Consider the following 16,382-nt stretch of genomic DNA (forward strand, 5'->3'; position numbering starts at 1 on the left):
ATACTATTGTACTTCTTGCCGAGCTCCCTATACACGGCACAATGTAATATAGAAATTAATTTTTCTAAGTAGGTATGTCTGTATTCAATGCATTTATTGTCAAACTACCTAAGAAAAAAGCATTGTTGCCAACTTAGTTTTTGGATATTTCAGCGCATATCATTCCATTTTAGCGCCTAGTATCATCTAGCGCTATTTTAACAAGTGTACAGCATACCTATTTGGAGCGCTCGGCATACGAAGTATGGTATTAGTAATTAGTTGTTACCTAAGCTCTAAAAATGAAATTTCCATTTGCAGCATGCATACCGTAAAGTCGTATACTTCTCATCATCACAATCAACCCATCTCCGGACCACTACTAAGCACGGGTCTTCTTTCAGAATGAGCACGGATACCATAGACAGACGTCACACCCCACTGAGAACATTCTGGGGAACTCTCAGGCATGCAGGTTTCCTCATAATGTTTTGCTTCACACATAATTTCGAAAGATATTGTTGCTTTGGCTTAAAACAGCATTTACGAAGCTTACCTTCAAAAACTGCTATCGTAGCCTCATTAAAATTCGCTATTGCATTTTGTATGTATTTCCAGCGCGGCGCTAACGCCTCGAGCGGACATGCTCCCCGCGCGAGACGCGAGGTGGGGGGGGGGGGGGGGGGGGGGGCAACAAATGTAAAGTTTGCGCGAGGAATGCGCGATTAGCAGCGATTTACTCGCCTGCAGGGTGATTACCTGCACGCGACGCTGAAGTTGCATACCAACCCGCTTACTCCCTGTAAGTACGAGTATATCGTCATCTATGTTGTATAGGAGCTCATCATCAACAACCCATCGCCGGCCCACTACTGAGTACGGTCTCCTCTCAGAATGAGGAGTGCTTAGACCAGAGTCTGCCACGCTGGCTGGCGCGTATCTACAAAATAGTTTGTAAATAAATAAAATGTAAATGAAGAGGTTTAGCTGAATTTGATAGTCTATATAGCAACGGTAAACGGCGATTTAGCATGATACAAAGCACGTATTAGCAGCTAAAGCGTTGATTTACCGGCGAGTACTCGCCACAATGCACAGAGCGCGTTGAATCCACGCTAGTGACCGCAGACTGCCCGCCCGCCCGCCCGCCCTCCCGCCCTCCCGCCCTCTAGTACTGACCATCTAGTATCTAGACCTCTGCTGACTAGAACGTAGCTAACCAGACGTGGTCTATTTTTAGTTTTGGACACATTTCTGTCATATAAATATAAGCATCACACAAAAAAGCAGGTATAATTAAAACACTTTGAACGAATAATTGAAATGTCCTCCCAAAACATGCGCGAGTAACATAGGTCACAACGCGTAGAGGTTATCGAGACATTTAACTAAGGCAGGATTGCTATCGCAATTCCTAACATCAAAACACCAAATGCAATAATCGTTCCGAGTCATAAAGATACACTGGAAAAAAACCGTCAACAGACCCTTACAAATTTTATCTATACATATAATAAAATTGTAGAAAAGTGGTGTCTGTACAATGGAAATATATAAAAAAAAAGTAGCAGGGGTTGTTATTATATCGATGCCGAACCCAAAATTGTAATTAATTTTTTTTTGTCTGTTTGTCTGTGTGTTTGTGCACGCTAATCTCAGAAACGGCTTATTCGATTTAGATACGGTTTTCACTAATATATTGTAGTAACTTCACTTAGGATTTAGTGTTTATTTCATGTCAATCGGTTCATAAATAAAAAAGTTATGTCAATTTAAAGAATCACGGCGCCTCGCGCCTGAGCGTCCGTGGCTATATAAAGCGCGAAAAGTCACTATTCCACGCGAACGAAGTCGCGGGCACAGCTAGTTATACATACATCTGCAGCTCAACTCCGCATTCAATACTTTCTCCTGTATTTTGTTCAACAAAGCGTTACAAAACCCGTTTTTGTATTTGGGCTGCTGAAATTTAGTTTTCGTAGTTAGCTGCATTTTAGCAAGGGGAAGGCAGACATGGCTATTACCTATCGTAGTGATATAACAAGCAATCGCGCGCCCCATCACGGATTCAACCGCAGCGATCGTGCTCCACAACTAATCGCACCGGCTTTGCGTTTGGCTGCTCACACACACACACACACGCCCACACACACAACCACGCGCGCACACAGGCGATTCCCACCGAAATGAAATCGACGACATAGGCTTTATTTATCTAGAATCTAGATCATTGCCAGGAAGTAATAGGAAGAGACAAAATGTTTGTTTCTTCGTTTCTTTCTGCGGTTTTCAGGGTTCCGTACCTTAAAAGAAAAAGAAACCCTAATAGGATCACTTTATTGTCTGTCTGTCTGTTTTTTAAATCCTTATTATATAGCACAACTCAACTCTTCCAATCTGCTATTTTCGAGGTTCTACAATTAAGGAAATTAATATCAAGTAGAATACTCAGTCACAGTAGTAAAACCGTGACAAAGTCACAAGTGTTCGAGCACTCACAAGGGTCTCCGCCGTGGATTGGTGCTCGCAGGAGGCGCTCTCATTGCCGCACGGCGCACAGGCGCGTATCGCCAGGTGATAGATCGGAGCAATATATTTGGACACCTCAAGCACACATTCTATCGCATTTGTAAGGTGCGGGGGCTATTGGGGGTGAGCCGGGGTGGGAGAATGTCACCCTGGAGTTATTTGCGCCGAACGCCGCATCGGGACTGATACCGGCAGCGCCGCGTACACGGGCTCTTCGAGGGCTCTCTTTTACGACTCACAATAAATATTTTTATATCCATTAAATAGGGATCACTGAAATGGCTCCTTTGAGTGTTTAGGGAAACACTTATTCGTAACTTTACACGTGAATTTTAATTATTTAAAAGAGCAACCGCCGAATTTCTTATTGATTATTTTCGATATAAAAAACATTCCAAACTAGTGATAAATTAAATTGACGATTCGAAATCATGTTATAAAAGTTTACTTGAATAAAAAACTTTTCTATTTTTATATCACATTAGCTGAGCGGATAGATGGCGTGTTCGGCAGTTTCAATACCATTCGTCAAATTGTCGTGCTCACTCCCAGCGTAGACTTTAGGCCGGCTTGAAGAGGAGAAAAAACCAGAGTCATGTTTAAAATGTCTAAAATCTGTAGAAAACTTCTTATTCTTAGTGCATAATCAGTTTCCCTGACTCTTTTTGTACCAGGCTATTAATAGTGCTCCTCTCGCCGTCGCTTCCTCCCTCTCAAACGTAACCTTTTCCGAGTATTCTTATAATACCTCCTCCACACGAGTGGCCGGCCTCAGTCAGCGGATCTTTCACTGAGAAACCACATCCACGCGGTACTATAACAGTATCTCTACTTGCATGAATCAGGGAAACCCTTTTTTTAATACACAGGAAATGCCTAACGCATAGCCCTCCGTCAGGGGAAACGGAGGGGTTATGTAGATAAATAAGTATTGTTACTTCAGTAGTTCTCATAATGCTAGTAAGAATGTTATAGTCAAAATAAATTCTTAGAGATTATTTATTAAACAGAAGGTTTTACGAAATATTATGTAAAATGCACGTTTGTTAGCTTTAAGATTAATAAGCATTGTAAATTAAAAATACTTTAACTCAATTTTAACTAGAAAACCGGTCAAGTGCATTGATGTATTTTATATGTACTAGTGTATCCAAGTGCGTGTTGGAGTTGCACATGAAGAGTTCTTTCTGTACCATCGTACAATATAATTACATCACTATTACTTTTTTATTTCCCTTTCGCCCATTTTGAAATTTTTATTGTTATAGCGGCAATAGAAACACTTTGAGATCAAATCTCTAATTATTACGGTTCATGAGATACAGCCAGACAGACAGACGGGCGGACAGCGCAGGCTTAGTAATATTATATGTAGGTTAACGTAGATATCGTAACCTTTTCGGTACGAAGCCCTAAAAACACGTCAAATACCTACTTATGACGTTACTTTTCACTATTTCATGCAAGTTCTTATAGTAAAGTACCTATGCTAAATTGATTAGTTGGCAACATCCCTATTCTACGTATTCGTATCAAAGGAGAGGCTCCTCAGGTTACCTTCAGACAGGAAGGGCGCAGCGCCGAGCTAACGTATTAGACACGAGTCGGTAACCGCCTTGTTGTGCCATTCATCTAATTACTCGAGCGAGCACTCGCCGGAACATAGTCTACTCAACACTTGTAGGAGCCGAGCCAACAGTATTACTTACATAGACTGTATGAATGTATAATATGATGTATTGTAATTTAAAATATTGTTACCACTAATTTAACGCATAATTCTTTCATCATCATCATCATCAGCTTGTGGATGTCCACTGTTGAATATAGGCCTTCCCTAAAGAGTGCCACCAAACCCGGTCCTCATTCAGCTACTTCCCGCCAGCCTCTTTATATCGTCGGTCCATCGTGCTGGAGGGCGTCCCACACTACGTGTTAGCGACTAGATTTAATATTGTGTGAATTCTGCGCACGACGTACCTATAAGTTAGGCAAAGGGCCATGTTTCGCTGTTTGCCCACAAAAAAGGAACGTTTCAAGAACGTTTTAAATTATGACTCCTCGCGTCGTCTACGTGCTTGACTAAAGTGTTTAAACTCGTAGAATTTGGAACTCAAGTAGTGTAGTGTAGGTTAAAAGGCCCTTATGTTTTAGATTTATTAGGAGCCTAGTGAGAACAGAAATTAGAATAGAGGCCAATTGTATTGTAGAGGCCAATTAAGGTTAAATTTATGTTAACTTGTCATTTTTGTGTTTAAATCAACCTATTTTATTGCTAAGAAATAAGTGTGTGAAACTTAACTTGAAATAAAGAGGGTCTCGAAGGGTTCACTCATTGGTGTGGGAATATTTTACTGGCTTCATGATATAAATACCACTCCATGAGCCGAGACCAATTAGTCAGCCCAAGTCAGCCCAGAGACTAGCATACGAAATAAGTATTTTATTTCAAGAAACCTCTCTTCGTCTATACCAATAAATACATCTACCTGTCGCGGTAGAGGTGCACGACCGGGGTGCACGGGACGGGACGTTAGAACCAGCCTACGAGCCAACAGAGGGACACGGTGCAAAATAGTTACCTGACCACTCACTCGCGCCCCGTCAACTATAGTGGGACAAGTTCCCAGGCGTTGTTACGCATTTACAAGCGACGCGCCGCAACAAATGGTCCTTCGAACCGGATCCCGGAAGACAGATTCTAGAACTGGAAGTTGAAGATTTTTGAAGGTGAAGCTACGAACAGGAACAAGAGATATGACTCTCACCAGGTTCCAGAAGGAAGAATGTGTGCCCTTACGCACAAATACATCGCAACGAACAGAACAGGCGAATGTGCGCAGATCAGAAGGGACCACATTTATCGAAGCTATAGCCACGAACTTAAGATCTTCGAATATGGAATCTTCGGGATACACCGCGACAAAAGTTACGAAGATGTTCGAAAATGGGGCTAGACTCAAAGAACAGAAGACCACTGACGAGATGATGTCTGAGTGGAAGAACCAGAACAGAACCTTGAAGACGATTGAATCAGGGGGTTTTATCCGCACGTCAGTTAGGTCTAAGAGATCTGCCAGATTACGCGACTTAGAAGCAAGAGAAGAACTCGCGCTTTTAGAATTGCAGCGCGCTGAAGCAGCAGCTAATCTGGCCAGAATCAGATTCGAGAAACAACGAATCGAAGATAAAGTAGTTAGTCTGGATAAAGAACAAGAAGATAGAACATCTCACGTTCAGAACTGGATCCAGACCTCTACTTTAGAAGAAATAAAAGACGTCATTCCTGACAAACGAGGCAATCAGTCCCTGCTTCACTCGGAGCTTATAAGCTCAGAACAGTCGAGTGGAGCTGAGAATTCAGAAATGATAGCGAATACAGCGATGCCAATCCACGCAGTGGAAACGATCAGAGTTTCAGAAGATGACCTGGATAAGGAACGAGGAGGAAGAACTTCACTTGTTCAGAACTGGATCCAGACGTCATCTTTGAAAGAAACTAAAGATGTAATTCCTGATAAACGGGTGAATCAGTCCCTGCTTCACTCGGAGATTGTAAGCTCAGAACAGTCGAGTGGAGCTGCGGATTCAGCTTCAGAAGACGGTCTGGATGAAGAACAAGAAGACGCAGCTTCACATGTTCAGAACTGGATCCAGGCTTCATTTTTGGAAGAAACAAAGGATATCATTCCAGATAAACGAGGGAATCAGTCCCTGCTGCACTCGGAGCTTATAAGCTCAGAACAGTCGAGTGGAGCTGAGAATTTAGGAATGATAGTGAATACAATGTTGCCAGTCCACGCAGTGAGAACAACCAGGGCTTATCTGAAGATGATTCCGGTAGAAGTATTTGGACCAAAAGGATCCCAGAAGATACTAGTACTTTTGGATGAAGGATCAACGGTCTCTCTTTTTGATTCAAGAATAGCTAAGAATATTGGGGCAAAGGGAACTGAAGAAGAATTGGTGCTAGAAACAGTTGGAGGAAAATTGATACGCAAGAGGGACTCTGAGAAGCTCAACTTAATAATACGAGGAGTCCACCAAGAAGAAAAGAAAAGCCTCAATCGTGTTCGCACCATCGAAGAACTGAATCTTGCTCCACAGTTCCTGGATAAAGAAAGAATAGAAAAATATCCACACCTGAAAGAAATGACAAGTGTTCTTTATTATGAGTTTGAGCCACCGCGGTTACTCATAGAACAAGACAACTGGGAACTGATCGTATCTCAAGAAATTAAGAGAAGAAATCCCGGTCGACCAGTCGCTTCACTGACGGAATTCGGAGAATCGTTGAGAGTGCAGCCAAGAAGACAGCATCGGGTTTCGTACTTGCCTACGGAACACACCACAAGACGTAATGCAAGAAAAAAGAATTCCAACGAAAAGAGAAGTCACTGGTGCAGTCATGAGCACATTAGACCCGTTAGGGCTGGCATCACCAGTTTTGATACAAGGAAAAAACCTAATGCAAATTATATGCAGAAGTGGAATTGGCTGGGATGATCAAATAGAAAAACAAGCTGCACTGCTGGGAAGCCGACTAGAATCACTTATACATGAGTCAGATCTGACAATCAAGAGAAAGACTTATTGGACAGACTCCAGCGTTGTCCTGTCATGGATCAAGTCGGATCCCAGATACTTCGAGACATTTGTGGCACATAGACTTGCAGAAATCGAAGATGTCATTCAACCACATGAATGGCACTGCATGAATCCAGCCGATGATGACACGCGTGATGTACCAGAAAACTTATCAAAGAGTCACATGTGGTTTACTGATCCTGAGTTTTCGAAACAAGAAGAGGAGTGCTACGTCGAGCTAGTTCAGAATTCAGATTCAGTCGTGATGCAGCAGATGTAGCATCGCCAGGTTCGAAGATTGGTGCTACGCACAAGGGGGAGGATGTTAGCGACTAGATTTAATATTGTGTGAATTCTGCGCACGACGTACCTATAAGTTAGGCAAAGGGCCATGTTTCGCTGTTTGCCCACAAAAAAGGAACGTTTCAAGAACGTTTTAAATTATGACTCCTCGCGTCGTCTACGTGCTTGACTAAAGTGTTTAAACTCGTAGAATTTGGAACTCAAGTAGTGTAGTGTAGGTTAAAAGGCCCTTATGTTTTAGATTTATTAGGAGCCTAGTGAGAACAGAAATTAGAATAGAGGCCAATTGTATTGTAGAGGCCAATTAAGGTTAAATTTATGTTAACTTGTCATTTTTGTGTTTAAATCAACCTATTTTATTGCTAAGAAATAAGTGTGTGAAACTTAACTTGAAATAAAGAGGGTCTCGAAGGGTTCACTCATTGGTGTGGGAATATTTTACTGGCTTCATGATATAAATACCACTCCATGAGCCGAGACCAATTAGTCAGCCCAAGTCAGCCCAGAGACTAGCATACGAAATAAGTATTTTATTTCAAGAAACCTCTCTTCGTCTATACCAATAAATACATCTACCTGTCGCGGTAGAGGTGCACGACCGGGGTGCACGGGACGGGACGTTAGAACCAGCCTACGAGCCAACAGAGGGACACGGTGCAAAATAGTTACCTGACCACTCACTCGCGCCCCGTCAACTATAGTGGGACAAGTTCCCAGGCGTTGTTACGCATTTACAAGCGACGTGCCGCAACACTACGCGTGCTTATATTGCACAATTCTTTGTGTCACTGGAATCAAACTCCATGAAATTGCTAACTTTCATGAAACTTATTCTTCCGCACTTGGATAGCTCCGTGCCGTAGTTTGGCGGAACAGCAAGGGAAGGCCGGTTCCACAATTTGCATGAACATGGCAGCAATGAGCTGAAGTAACGGGAGCTGGAAGAGTATTCCTTAAGAGGTGTTTCATATTTATAGGGTGTTGTTTCTATTCGCAATGTAGGCGTGGCTCGAGCTCCCCGCGGCAACGAGACGTTCAATATTAATGCGAGGAGATTGCAAACATTCGCCTCCGATTTCGAGCTCATTTCTCTCCCGCTTTGTTTACCGACTAGCTTGGACACCCTGCTTCGGCCGTCTCGAGACGACTTCGGTCAATCGAGTGATACATCGCCTACAAATTAAAAACCGGTAAATTGCAAGTCAGACTCGCGCATTCACATACAACACTCCACACACACAAAAAAGTATATCTGAAATCCCATTCGAGCGTAGCCGAGCGGATCAGCCACTCCTCAACGGGCCTCCGTAGCTCAATGGTGTAGACGTGAATGGAATTCCGCAAAATCGTTGTCTTACATCCTACCAGTGCGGACTTCCCGGTACATGGTGAACGCTTACATACCATACACGCGCACTGAAGTTACATGTTGGAACTAAACTCCATATGTCTAGATATAATAGATTTTGCCCAGCCGTAGGGTAATAATAGCAGACAGCATCATCACTGACCACTAAATATATGATCAGATTGCATTCAAGCACTTCACAAATAAAAATTCAAGTACGAAAGTCTTGAAATACTTTAAATTCTAAATGTGATTTATACTTGGAAAGGGTGAATAAGATTGATTTGGAATTTATTCAGAGCGTCTCTCGAGATGGTAATGAAGCAAACTTCTCAGCGAGCGAGTCGGAGCTGTCTCTTCGGTACGATCGCCCGATATCGAGAGCTGATTCCAGCTTCACATTATCGTTCAATTAAATAAAGGGCCCAATTATACACGTACTTCAAAAACAAAAAGGTGGTCTTCTCTCTGTTCAGATTTCTCATTACTGTCATATAATATTACCACGACCAATATTTATTCCCCATTACCTTCACCTAGGTGTCAAGCTTGTGCTAGGAGCATCGATCATACATTATCGTCATCGATCCATCGTCACGAAAGCACGTCATGAAAGCGCCCACGACGTGAATCTACACGTGCAGGCGTGAAACTCGCGTAGCTGTGTAAGCGACACTAATATTGTGGGAAGTGACGACCCGCGGCTGACGCTCCCGCTTCGTAGTCGCTCTGGTCGCGCAGGTGTGGATGATGCTTTATTTAGATCGTTGCTGCTCTACGCCTTAACAGTTACCTGCAACCACGGTACGACGGCAAACGCTAATATAAATCCAAAACTCGACAAATCGCATCCATTGACAGTTGACACTCCAAACGGGACATAAAGAGCTCGAGATCCGGCCACGTCCGGCCGCGCGGCCGGGACATTAACGAGGGAGCTATTCCACACGCATTAAAAAATGTCCCGCGTCATTGTGCCTACACTCGCTACCGGTGGGGGAGGGGGGAAGGGGGGGGATCTCCCCTGGTATACCCCGGGAACCCGGGATGTATGTGCGGTGAACTTTGCGCTTTAACTACATGAGTGAAGCTTTTACGAACGAAAATTTTTTAAAGGCTTTTCGACATTAAACTGGTCTGTCATTGCAACACTACCAGTATAATGATAGTCTGATGATGGACGGTGACTTTAGTATCCATCACAGGCATGCAGTGGTGGTATATTTTTAACCGACTTCCAAAAAAGGAGGAGGTTCTCAATTCGTCGGGTTTTTTTTTTTTATGTATGTTCCCCGATTACTCAAAGGACCGATTTGGAAATTTTTTTTTTGTTTGAAAGGGTATACTGTACAGGTGGTCCCATATAAATTTGGTGAAGATCTGATGAATATCTTCGGAGATGGAGACCAGAACTCCTCAATGGATAAGAGCAAATTGCTCGCGATCACTGTAATAGCTTAGTAAACAGTAGGGTTTTAACTGGGCATAGCATATTATAGTACAGTAAGGCTACTAAAAATTGTGAAATAAAAAATTTTCAAAAGAAAAATAAAACCGACTTGAAAAACCAAAAACACTAAAAAGTAGAAAATAATTTTTGTTTAGCTACACATGTAATGTACCTAGGTATGAAGTCGGGCGAGCTTCACTCTTGGATTTCTAATTTTGTTTTAATATGCTCGCTCGACTTCATACCTAGGTACATTGCATGTGTAGCTAAACAAAAATTATTTTCTACTTTTTAGTGTTTTTGGTTTTTGAAGCCGGTTTTATTTTACAAAAAAAAATCAACAAAGCTCCGGTTTTCTTGCAGCCAAACTTATTAAATGAAATGAAATCGAAAGAACTGTAAAAGACATTCTTTCTCCGACAAGATTATTGCGATAACTAGAGTAAGTAGGTTTATGTTGGACCTACTGCCATCGACACTAGTCTTCATAACACTTGATTGATCAGTGTCAGTGTATCGTTTTCAAAGGAATTAGTTTTAGAACGCGGCGCGCACGACGATTACAAATTCTTATTTGAAGAAACGAGCTTTGTCCGTCTCACAAAGGCTCTTTGCGCTAAATCCAATTCCCTCCGCTTCTCTCCGCTCCCATCCGTGTGCACGTCTGTCTAGTGTTTAGCTCTAGATAACATTGCCGACGAGTTGTAAGGTTGACGTCTTACAATGTCGGTTAGATTATGTTCTACATAATAAATAAGCTGTGAGCCCAGTGGTTCAGACCTCAATCCCGGGCTCTTTTAATTTTAGTTGTGTTGTTTTTACGCAATTAAATGTATCACTTGCTTTGACGGTGAAGGGAAACATCCTAAGGATACCTGCGTGCCTGAGAGTTCGCCGTAATGTTCCCAGTGGTGTGCAGTCTGTCAAACGCACTTGACCGCCGCGATAAATTATTGGACAAGCTCTTCTCATTCAGGAGACTCGTGCTCTGTAGTGGGCCGATGATGGGTTGATTGCATCCATATTAAGATCTTTGTAAAAATAAACTACTTACCTAATACTTACTTATGCAAAAACTTTACCCTGAACAAGATAGGTTCTTTGAAATCACGTTTTGAGTTTAAGTTTGACATTTTAATGGTTCGAGTTGTAAATTCTCGGAAACTATTATAAACTTAGTAAGTGTTGATTTATTGCGAGGTTTAGCTTTGCTGCGAGTGTCGCAGGCCGCGGGCGAGGTTTGTTTGCGCTGTAACAGTAAAGTTGCCTTTCCACCAGAGATGTGCTATGCTGCGTTTTTTCATTGCCCCACATAGCTTAGCATTAGTGGGAAACAGTTCAACGAAGATATTATGTTTTTTACATGGAGGGTTGCGTGGAGCTACAGATGGGAGCTACGAATGCGCGAGTGTCGTAGCCCCATGCTCTCCTACCGTCGATGCATCGCTTAGCTCGCGGTGGCGCATCTCACGCGCTCCACTTCATCGCATAGCATAAGTAGAAACAGTCGCATAGCTTCGTAGCTTAGCTGCAACCTGTGAGCTGGTGGAAAAGCAGCCCGAAGCAGGCGCTCCCCGGGGACGAGTTCTGCAGAAGTCGCTCGTCGCTGGCGGTCATCAGTTCATTAACGTTAATGAATTGAAGTCACGCCGCGCCGGGGCCGTGCGTTAACTTCCATGTTGGTGAAATCCGACGCACTTCCGCTATAATACAAATAAAGTTTATTTCAATGGCTAATTCAAAGGCCTTTTTTGCAATGTTTGATGATAATAATACTTATTATTATTGTACAATTTTTTGCAATCCAATCCATTTCGATGATATAATTGTATATCAATCTCATTGTATAATTTCTAGGGTTCCATTACCCGACGGGTGACAACGGAACCCTAGTACTAAGTCTCCGCTACCCGTCCGCCCGCCCGCCCTGTATCCTGTATCAGCGGCCTGCACTTATCTCTGGAACCGTAATAGGTACAAAGTTGAAATAATTTTCACCGAACGTGTATTGCTATTGCCGCTATAACCGCAAATAATAAATATTTCGAAATGACCGCTATGAACATTAAAACACATTACTTAGGTATTTCTTTTACGACGGAACCCTTCGTGTGCGAGCCCGACTTGCACTTGATCAATGTTTTTAAATTTGAAGATTGACCAAAATTTCTAGGAATAGGAGACGTAACGAAAAGAGGGGACTTCGTCTGTGTTGGCGTTTGCCGGTGCGCGTGCGATGACTTTTTGGAGTGTTTTTTTTTTTTTTGTTAAAAGTGGCCGGTTTTTGTGTTTCACTTGTGTTATTTGGTGGTGGAACTGACTGCGAAGCGCTTTAAGGGGGCGCTGAGCGTGTGTCGGCGAGCCCCGGCACAGACGAGGTCCATACTTATATAGTTTCCCTAACTTCATTGTAGTAACTACAAACTTGACATTGGCTAATCTGTGTAAAGCCAGACGAAAGAGGAAAAGGAGACGTAGCTGTGGAAAGCAATATTGCAATACCAATAAATTATGCTATACTTAAAGGTATTATATCATCAGGGTTTAGGTATATCCAGCTGATTTGGAAACGTCAGGTGTTGTCAAAGTTAGCCTCAGCTGTGGAACTTGCGGAACCAGCGCCGCGCGCCGGCGGAACTACCTCTATTACGAATACAAAGCCACTGTTAGCGTCTCAGGCGAGTTTTGACAGCCTGTGGATTTGCCGACCGACCGACTGACTCTCAATTTATATAAATTGTGTTGTTTTGTATCAGGCAGGCTCATACTTTGACTCCAATAACTACAATAAAATTAGAGATCCCCGAGGGATAAGCCAAATCCCGGTAATCAGCGTTGAACTCTAGCAAACAGTATATTATATGCTCAGTGGGACTGCGCCCTAATATCAGTCTAGAGAATGCCTTCAGCAAAACCGGTGTAACAGAGTCGCTATTTATCTTCTGGGAGCAAAACGGATATTCCCATAATATTTTACTTCACCTTGCATCTTAACAAAAACATTTATCCGATGCTTGATAAAAGTGTGCCGTCATTTCATAGAGTAGGCGATGTAGAGCGGCGGCCGCCTGCGACATTATTCACTCTTTTCTAAGCGCACATAATATTGAAAGGGTCTGAAAGGGTCGAGGGCGGCGCGGGGGGCGGCCGGGTGCGGCTGGAGGGGGGCGGGGGGAGGGCGGACGAGAGCTTCTCAGCTGATAGTGACGATACGAAACTTTAGGGAAAATAGGAACACGATGACATAAGCAAGTTAGGAGGAAACGATTTAACCGAAATTCTTGTACTTCACTAAATGTAATCATGGAATCATTGATCCTTTTTGTGGAAGAGCCCAAACCACCGGAGCCTCTCGGACCTCCTTCGAGGAATTATGCGTTAGTTACTATTTAGCATGGAATCGTTATGTACTAACGGTTAGTTCAACGATTCCATGCTAAATGCACTTATTCTGGAGAAGTGTAGGGAGACATATTGAATCCAAAGAGTTCATTATAGAAGCCTCATTTGCTTTAATTAGATACGCTACAATTAGTGTGATAAATTTTATTTAAAATTATAATTATAACAGGATTCGATCTCGTACCCTAAGATTTCAGAGTTATCATGTGCATTCTAAGCAATGAAATATCACTTGCGTTAACGGTGAAGGAAAACATGTTGTGAGGAGACCTTGCATGCCTGAGAGTTTTCCATAATGATTTCCGAGATGTGCGAACCGAACTTCGCCAGCGTGGTGAACTATGGCCTACGGCGATGGATTGATCATGAAGATGACGCCCGTTACTTGCCCTTCACGATACGAACAGCTCGCATTCTGAACATAGAGCACGTTATTTTTCATTACAAAATAGTATTATAATTCAACAGACAAAACAAAAAATTGCCTAACATTATAAAAATGACGCGAGAATTGATAATGTAATCTCTTGACAAAGCACATACCCGCCGCCGCGGCCGTCTTGACACTCGCGGAACAATAATATTTATGCAAATAAACTAAAGTTAACAGAGTCACACTCCAGTCGCCCGGTCGCCCGCACTCCGCACTTTGTCAAACAATGGCGTCCACATTTTTTCTTCTCCTCTGCGCTTCCATTGTTAACTTTTTCGAACGCTCTTTATCCGCAAACAAACGAGGAAAAGACTTCTTTTGCTTTATCATGTTACTTTTCAAATGGATTTGACTGTAACTATTTTTTTTTTGTTTGTTTTGCTGCCGTCTGCAACTAAGTACGACTGCTGTTCCAGGTCTCTTTATTGTCTCGTTCAAGTATAGTATTTTGCTGTATTGTCCATTCCTAAATGTGTGGATTTTCCTAATATGTAAATATATCTTTATATTGAATTACTTCATGTTAATATGAGAGCATGAGATATGCAGAGGTGCTTAGAGAATTATTTTCTTGATTTTAATTGCTCGGTTGAAAATGTAAGAATTTGTATGAGTTAAGTTCGTTTCATAAGTTGTAACTGTTACTGCGCACATTCGTTTAATACTCTAGGGATATTCACGCAAGTCAAGAACTAGCATGTCTGTCTATACAATTCAAAGTATCAAAAGTATCTAACAGGCAGACTGACAGAGAACCACTCAAAGTAATGACGAATGATGAAGAAATCTGTATTGTAAAATATGCGTAACTAAAGCAGAAACGGAGTTGGCAACTTGTGAGCGTGAAAGTTTCACGCGAAGGTTCACCGACTTGTTACGAATCTCCGTAAACATCTCGGTATTAGTTTCTGTAATACATAAAGATTAATTCTAATGTTTCAGAATTGCGTTGCTAACAGCGCTTACGCTTTGTTTCTGGCTAATAGTTTTGCTCAGCTTTCCTTTTATTATTGTTTAAAATATTATTGTTCCTAAATCAGCTTCTTCCATATAATTAAACATTTTCAAAAAGACGATGTTGCTGACAAATATTTATTATTATTTTTGTTGTCTTTATATGTCATTTGAAGATTAAGACCAACAGACATCGGATAACGTTTGGAAAACTATTCTTGTTCATATTAGGTATATTCTGTCAATTTACATCTTTAAGTTTTTTTGAATAAGTACCTAAGTATAGTTTTTCACTTATTTTCTTAAACTTCCTTGAAAAAGTATTTCTAATCACGTTGTCTTAACAAAAACATCGATGTAGGGTACTTACCTTTATAACAAGTTTTAGTAAAAAAACTATCACTTTAAAAATCCAAGATCATTCTGTAAGTAGGAGTCCGCTTTGTGAATTTCATTCATTTCTCTCGCCCACCGCCCGAGAGAATTTAATATCCAGCGCGTGTTGTTAGTATTGGTGTAACACTGCACTAACACGCGGCGCTACCATGTAGTACGTAGTAGTAGCACGTTGTATCGCGGCTGTAGCGTGGCTCACCTTCGTCGTGCATTATGTACCGACGCCCCCGGCCCCGGCCCCGGCTCACGTGCAGTTATTGCATCAATTCTTCTAGTTGTAAACTTTGCCCTACTAAAAGATGAATTCTTTTGACGAAGTAGCAGAAATATTCATTGTGAAAACTTGCACTGGTAGAGATCTGAATTCTCTATGCAAGTCGTTTTTTGCTCGTAACTATTACTAATGACTTAGCATTTGTATGCTGTTCTGACCACACATAAAATTATATTTCATTTCTATATTCAGAGCTTTTTGCTGTCCAAACTTACATAAATTTTATAAATAAATTTTTGTTTGTCCCGGTTTGTCAGCTAGTATCAAAATATTTAAAAATCAAAAAAATATACCTATAATATATTCCCGTGGGAACTCTTTGATTTTCCGGGAGAAAAAGTAGCCTATGTGCTAATCCAGGGTATAATCTATCTCCATTCTAAATTTCAGCCCAATCCGTTCAGTAGTTTTTGCGTGAAGGAGTAACAAACATACACACACACACAAACACTTACAAACTTTCTCCTTTTTAATATTAGTGTGACATCTCTAATTTCTCTTGTCGCGATTAGCGGTATCATCATCACATTATTATCATCCTTACGTATTCTTACCAGCCCTAAACATATTTGTTACGTTGTAGATTAATCTCCATAATATTATTTTTGTAAAAAAACAGTCATATTTTCTTCATACATATTTGATGAAATCATTTTATTTGGTTCACATATTTTCGTCGCACCTTACCGTCGCGGCTGATAAATGGGGAGCATTTTTCGCGGCATAC

Source organism: Maniola jurtina, chromosome 8 (genome assembly GCF_905333055.1).
Source record: "Maniola jurtina chromosome 8, ilManJurt1.1, whole genome shotgun sequence".
In the NCBI taxonomy this organism is placed as follows: domain Eukaryota; kingdom Metazoa; phylum Arthropoda; class Insecta; order Lepidoptera; family Nymphalidae; genus Maniola; species Maniola jurtina.